The sequence below is a fragment of the Theropithecus gelada genome, chromosome 19 (genome assembly GCF_003255815.1).
Source record: "Theropithecus gelada isolate Dixy chromosome 19, Tgel_1.0, whole genome shotgun sequence".
Classification (NCBI taxonomy): Eukaryota; Metazoa; Chordata; class Mammalia; order Primates; family Cercopithecidae; genus Theropithecus; species Theropithecus gelada.
Genome location: NC_037687.1, coordinates 18,748,315 through 18,755,967, shown reverse-complemented (window position 1 = coordinate 18,755,967; position 7,653 = coordinate 18,748,315). Strand labels below are relative to the sequence as shown.

At 49.9% G+C, this 7,653-nt stretch overlaps 1 pseudogene across 1 annotated transcript; it reads left to right on the top strand.

The window, feature by feature from the left end:
- Positions 1-6,267: 6,267 nt before the first annotated feature.
- LOC112613332 lies at positions 6,268-6,696 on the top strand (annotated as a pseudogene). The gene has a single exon (XR_003116943.1). The product of XR_003116943.1 is annotated as a 60S ribosomal protein L34 pseudogene (transcript).
- The last annotated feature ends 957 nt before the right edge of the window (positions 6,697-7,653 follow it).

Below are 7,653 nucleotides of genomic sequence, written 5' to 3'. Positions count from 1 at the left end.
GGGCTCAGGGGCAAGCCCCTAGGGCTGGGTCGTATGGCTCCAAAAGCAGCAGCTGGGAATCCTGAATGTCGGGCTCCCAGGCACTGGGAGCACCCCTGAACTGCTCCTCTTCTTATTTTTTATTTTATTATTTTAATTTTATTTTATTTGAGACAGGGGCTCCCCATATCACCCAGGCTGGGTTGCAGCGGTGCGATCTCGGCTCACTGCAACCGCCGCCTCCCGGGTTCGAGGGATTCTCCCGCCTCAGCCTCTGGAGTAGCTGGGACTACAAGCGCCTACTACCATGCTAATTTTTGTATTTTTAGTAGAGACAGGTTTCGCCATGTTGGTCAGGCTGGTCTCGAATTCCTGACCTGAGGTGGTCCTCCTGCCTCGGCCTTTCAAAGTGCTGGGATTATAGGCATGAGCCACCCAGCCCTGCCAACTGCTCATTTTTTGAATGGGTGTATCTCTTGAGCCTTTGACCCAGCAATTGATTCTACCCAAGGGACAAGAGAGCAAGGTGTTTACACACCCACTCCTGGGGCTGCAAACTGCCCCCACTCGGGCCTGTCCTGTGTGTGAAGGCAGACTTGGGTGTCCTGGAGTCAGGGGTGCCTCCCAGAAAATAGTTGAGATGCAGCAGGGTGACACCCCAGGTGGTCTCAGTGGGATTCTTTTTTTTTTTTTTTTTTGATACGAAGTCTTGCTCTGTCGCCCAGGCTGGAGTGCAGTGGCCGGATCTTGGCTCACTGCAAGCTCCGCCTCCCGGGTTTACGCCATTCTCCTGCCTCATCCTCCCGACTAGCTGGGACTACAGGCGCCCGCTACCATACCCGGCTAGTTTTTTGTATTTTTTAGTAGAGACGGGGTTTCACCCTGTTAGCCAGGATGGTCTGGATCTCCTGACCTCGTGATCCGCCCGTCTCGGCCTCCCAAAGTGCTGGGATTACAGGCTGGAGCCACCGTGCCTGGACGGGAATTTTTTTTTTTTTTTTTCTTTTTTCAGTTAGGGCCTCATTATGATGCCCAGGTTGGTCTCAAACTCCTGGGCTCAAGCAATCCTCTCACCTTGGCCTCCAGAATAGCTGGGACTACAGGTGCAAGCCGCCATACCTGGCATTCAGTGAGATCTTCAGAACACTTAACATCTGACTTCTTGCTGTGTCCAGTGGTGAACACCTATAATCCTAGCACTTTGGGAAGTTGAAGTGGATGGATGGCTTGGGCCCAGGAATTTGAGACCAGCCTGGGCAACATAGTGATACCCCGATCCCTACAAAAATTTTTTTAAAAAATTAGCTGGGCATGGCTGGCACATTCCTGTAGTCTTAGCTATTTAGAAGGCTGAGGTGGGAGAATCGCCTGAGCACGGGAAGTCGAGGCTGCAGTGAGCTGTGATCAAGCCATTGCAACTCCACCCTGGACAACAGAGCAAGACCCTCTGTTAAAAACATCAACAACAATGACAACATAAAAAACTGACTTCTAGCCGGGCGCGGTGGCTCACACCTGTATTCCTAGCACTTCGGGGGGCCAAGGAGGGCAAATCACTTGAGGCCAGAAGTTTGAAACTGTCTCTACTAAAAATACAAAAATTAGCTGGGCCTGGTGGCCCGTGCCTGTAATTCCAGCTACTTGGGAGGCCGAGGCACGAGAATCACTTGAACTCAAGAGGTGGAGGTTGCAGTCAACTGAGATCACACCACTGCACTGCAGCCTGCAGAACAGAGGAAGACTCCATCTCAAAAAAAAAAAAAAAAAAAAAAAAAATTACTTATTGCCTGTAATCCCAGCCCTTTGGGAGGCTGAGGAGGAAGGATGCCTTGAGCCCAGGAGTTGGAGGCTGCAGTGGGCTATTACCAGCCCACTACAATCCAGCCTGAGTGACAGAAAAAAAACATTGTCTCTAAAAATAACAGTAATAAAATTTAAAAGATCTGCCTCTGCCCTGTTCTGCTCATCTCTTTGAAGCTTGCCCTCATCCTTAGAAGGAAGCTGGGCTCCTCAGCTGCCCTACCCCACTCTGGTCCTGTCTCCTATCCCTGTCCCAGCCCCTCCAGTCCCTTCGAAATATTTGCAGTTCCAACCTACTGGTCTTTCCTGGAGCGCCTCCCTCAACCCCCAACTTGCCTCCTTTTTAAACTCCTTCCCACCCTCCAAGGCCCAGCTCTGCCTCTCTTCCTCCAGGGTGCCATCTACACTGTCCCAAGCTGAGAAACGCCTTTGTGGATTGGAGTTCACAGATTTGGACAGGAAGATGGAAAACATGAGTGTTGAGATCAAGACTTACAAGATCCGCCTTGGCCAGGCACAGTGGTTCACGCCTGTAATCTAAACACTTTGAGAGGCTGAGATGGGAGGATGGCCTGAGCCCAGGAGTTCAAGACTAGCCTGGGTGACATGGTGAATCCTATCTCTTTAAAAAAAAAAAAAAAAAAAAAATTAGCCAGGCGGGGCGGTGTGTACCTGTAGTCCCAGCTACTCAGGAGGCTGAGGTGGGAGAATCACCTGAGTCCGGGAAGTAAAGGCTGCAGTGAACTATGATTGAGTCACTGCACTCCAGCCTGGGCGACAGAGCAAAAGACCCTGTCTCAAAGAGTGAAAAAACAAAAACAGGCCGGGCATGGTGACTCACACCTGTAATTCCAGCGCTTTGGGAGCCTGAGGCAGGTGGATCACTTGAGGTCAGGAGTTCGAGACCATCCTGACCAATGTGGTGAAACCCCATCTCTATTAAAAATGCAAAAAATTGGGTGCAGCACACCAACATGGCACATGTATACATATGTAACAAACCTGCACGTTGTGCACATGTATCCTAGAACTTAAAGTATAATTTTAAAAAATTAAATTAAAAAAATAAAAAAATACAAATGCAAATACAAAAATTAGCCGGGCATGGTAGCATGCGCCTGTAGTCCCAGCTGCTCAGGAGGCTGAGGCAGGAGAATCGCTTGAACCTGGGAAGTGGAGGTTGCAGTGAGCCGAGATCGCGCCACTGTACTCTAGCCTGGGCAACAGAGCAAGACGCCATCTCAAAACACAAACAAACAAACTCACCTGGTTTCCAATCACTCTGCCAAGATCCAAAGCTGAGCTGATTGGCGCAGCTCAGCCAGAATGGGCAGGATACCTTGACTGACAATTTCAAAATCCCCTTCCATCACTCAGTGCCCCAGGGAGAGATTTCTTCAGTAAAACTGAGCACCTTGCATTCCACCCTTAGCGCACACAGTCCTAGACGAGATGATGGGTGGGACTCCTTTTAAGGGCTAGAGAGACAGGACAAAGTATATAAGTGACAGAACCCGGAGAGGGCACTCATTTATACGACGGAGTATAGGATGCCATCTGCACCCCAGACCCCAGCTAAAGTTTGTCCTATGTCATCTTCGCCACCCTCATCCCCAGTGAGGTGGGGGCTTTGGGGCCCCAGTTTCCAGGACAGGGATATGGCATGATCAAAGTGTGTAAAAGCCCCTCTCCAGGCTCCCGTGGCAGGGGACACTGGGCGCTGAGGGGAGGCAGTATCCCCTGGAATGATCACTCTGTGTGTGTGTGTGTGTGTGTGTGTGTGTGTGTGTGTGTAGGCGAAACCACCAGGACTCCAGGACAGCTCGGAGGTGGAGGTGAAGGGAAGAGGGTGCCGTGGGCGACTGGAAGCCCCCATTTCACCCTCTGTGCTGTGGAAGCTTGTGGGGAATGAGACTTGGATGGGGTGAACTCGAAGCCACTGCAGAGTGTCCGAGTGTGGCTAGAGATTTCGCTCACCCAACCCCAGACTCAGGTCTTTCTTTTTTTTTTTTTGAGACGGAGTCTCGCTCTGTCACCCAGGCTGGAGTGCAGTGGCCGGATCTCAGCTCACTGCAAACTCCGCCTCCCGGGTTTACACCATTCTCCTGCCTCAGCCTCCTGAGTAGCTGGGACTACAGGTGCCCGCCACCTCCCCCGGCTAGTTTTTTGTATTTTTTTTAGTAGAGATGGGGTTTCACCAGGTTAGCCAGGATGGTCTCGATTTCCTGACCTCGTGATCCGCCCATCTCGGCCTCCCAAAGTGCTGGGATTACAGGTTTGAGCCACCGCGCCCGGCCTATTTGTTTATTTTTATTTTGTTTTGCTTTTTTTTTTTTTTTCCTGAGATGGAGTCTCGCTCTGTCATGCAGGCTGGAGTGTAATGGTGTAATCTTGGCTCGCTGCAGCCTCCGCCTCCCAGGTTCAAGCAATTCTCCTACCTCAGCCTCCCGAGTAGCTGGGACTACAGGTGCGTGCCACCATGCCCAGCTAATTTTTTGTATTTTTAGTAGAGATGGGGTTTCACTATGTTGGTAAGGCTGGTCTCGAACTCCTGACCTCAGGTAATCCACCCACCTTGGTCTCCCAAAGTGCTGGGATTACAGGCGTGAGCCACCGCTCCCGGCCTATTTTATTTTTATTTTTATTATTCTTGGTTTGTTTTGTTTTGTTTTTTTTTTTTTGTTTTGTTTTGAGACAAAAGTCTCACTCTTGCCCAGGCTGGAGTGCAGTGGCAGGATCTCGGCTCACTGCAGCTTCCGTCTCCCGGGTTCAAACAATTCTTGTGCTCCCCAAATAGCTCAGATTACAGGCGAGCGCCACCACACGCGGCTAATTTTTCTATTTTCAGTAGAGACGGGGTTTCACCATGTTGGCCAGGCTGGTTTTGAACTCCTGACCTCATGTGATCCACCCATCTCAGCCTCCCAAAATGCTGGGATTACAGGCATAAGCCACCACACCTGGCCTATTTTTTTTAATTTTTGAGGCAGGGTCTCACTCTACTGCCCAGGCTGCAGTGCAGTGGTGCAATCAGCTCACTGCAGCCTTGACCTCCTGGGTGCAAGCGATCTTCCTACCTCAGCCTCCCAAGTAGCTGGGACTGCAGGTGCGCACCACCTTGCCCAGCTAGGCTGGAGTGCAGTGGCACAATCTCGGCTCACTGCAACATCTGCCTCCTGGGTTCAAGTGATTCTCTTGACTCAGCCTCCACAGTACCTGTCAGGCGTGAGCCACAACGCCTAGCTAATTTTTGTATTTTTAGTAGAGATGGGGTTTCACCATATTGGCCAGGATGGTCTCGATCTCCTGACCTTTTGATACGCCTGCCTCAGCCTCCCAAAGTACTGGGATTACAGGCGTGAGCCACTGTGCCCAGCCTGCCCAGTCAATTTTTGTATTTTTTGTATAGTCTGGGTTTCCCCACGTTGCCCAGGCTGGTCTGGAACTCCTGGGATTAAGCGATCATCCCATCTTGGCCTCCCAAAGTTCGTGGATTACAGGCATGAGCCACTGTACCCAGCCTCTTTTTTTTTTTTTTTTTCCTTACCATGTTGCCAGGGCTGGAGTGCTGTGGCATGATCGTGACTCACTGCAGCCTCAAACTCCCGGGCTCAAGCAGTCTTCCCACCTCAGGCTCTTGAGTAGTTGGGACTTACAGGCTTGAGCCACCACATTGGGCTAATTCAACTTTTTAAAAATTTATTTTATTTTATTTAGAGATGAGGGTCTTGCTGTGCTGCCCAGGCTGGTCTCAAAATTCTGGGCTCAAGCAGTCCTCCAGCCTTAGCCTCCCACGTAGCTGGGACTACAGGCATACGCCAAGCCACCATGCCTGGCTGGACTCAGGTCTTCAACACTTCCCACCTGGTTCCTTCTGTCCCTTCCCCACTCAGGAGGGGTGAGCCACTGTCCCCATGGCAGTGATCAATGGCTGTGGAGGTCCAGCTGAGCATACAGCCCCTGCCACCTCCAGCAGCGCCACTGCCACATGCACGGTATTACACATAAAGGATGCAAACCCTTCACCCAGTTACCCACCCTTCTGTTCTGAGGACCTCCCCGACAATGACTCTGGCCTTCCTTCCACATGGGCTGAAGAACCGCCTACTCACTGGCACCCCAACCCCACACATCCGGACCAGGACCAGGGACTGAGCAGGAGGAAAAGGGTCAAAGTAGCAGGTACCCTGGGGGAAACTGAGGCATGGCCAGAGAGAAAGAACCTTCCCAGCCTTTGGATCTCACCCTCACGGTGACAAGAAGTCAGGCCAGTCCCTGATATCAGTGCCCACAGACTAAGCACCCAGTGTGAGGTCCATTAAATTATGGGCTGCTTTCTAAGACTGGGAGCCCCCAGGGCTACTGGTGAGACTGGTTCGGCTTCTCCATCCCAGGGAGACTGCACTTTTGCCCTCCACCACGAGGTGGCGTGAGATAGTGCGCTTAAGATTCAGCACTTGCCAAAAGTTAAAAAAATAAAATGTACTCTTCCGGGGACGTTGTCTGCAGGCACTCAGAATGGTCCAACGTTTGACATACCGACGTAGGCTTTCCTACAATACAGCCTCTAACAAAACTAGGCTGTCCCGAACCCCTGGTAATAGAATTGTTTACCTTTATACCAAGAAGGTTGGGAAAGCACCAAAATCTGCATGTGGTGTGTGCCCAGGCAGACTTCGAGGGGTTCGTGCTGTAAGACCTAAAGTTCTTATGAGATTGTCCAAAACAAAGAAACATGTCAGCAGGGCCTATGGTGGTTCCATGTGTGCTAAATGTGTTCGTGACAGGATCAAGCGTGCTTTCCTTATCGAGGAGCAGAAAATCGCTGTGAAAGTGTTGAAGGCACAAGCACAGAGTCAAAAAGCTAAATAAAAAAATGAAACTTTTTTGAGTAATAAAAATGAAAAGACTTGCTGTTAAAAAAAAATAATAATAAAATAAAATAAAATAAAATAAAATAAAATAAAATGTAAACCAGGCCCGGGGGCTCCCGCCTGTAAACCCAGCACTTTGGGAGGCCGAGGCGGGCGGATCACCTGAAATCGGGAGTTCGAGACCAGCCTGATGAACACGGAGAACCTCGTCTCTACTAAAGATACAAAATTAGCGAGGCATGGTGGCCCATGCCTGTAATCCCAGCTACTCGGGAGGCTGAGGCAGGAGAATCACTTGAACCAGGGAGGCGGAAGTTGCGGTGAGCCAAGATCGCACCATTATACTCCAGCCTGGGCAACAAGAGCGAAACTCCGTCTCAAGGAAAAAAAATAAATAAATAATAAAATGTAAAAATGAAAAGGTAGTTACACGGGCCCCCCACACAGGAACCCACCCCCATAAAGATACTCAGACACTTGGTCATACCCAATATATGTCTACACTCAGGCAGACACACTCATCCACAGAAAGACAAACGGCAAAACCCAGGCACGAACACCAGAAGCCCTTTCCTTCTAGCGGTGAAATAAAGAACATCAGGTCCCTGAAGCTGACATTTGGTCCTTGATCCAGCCATGCCTGAAGCTGACCCTACAGCTAGTATTTTCTGTCACATGAGCCATAAACTTTCCTTTTTTTTGCTTGAACCTATTTTAGTTGATATTTTGTGGAGCACAGCCAGAGTCCTGGCTGATAGAGATGAATAAGGCACTTGCCAGGTGAAAAATATTGAGGCATTCTTTTTTGGTTTTGTTTTGTTTTTAAGATTGAGGCATTCTTGAAGGTATTGCAAAATGTAGGATATTTACAAAGGCCTGGAGGTATGACAGAGCATGGTGGGTGCAAGCTGTACTATTAGGTGCACCACAGTGCTAGCAGCAGATTTAAGTCAGGCAGAGGGGTCTGGATTCAGTCTGAGTACTTAGCCTACTTGGTACT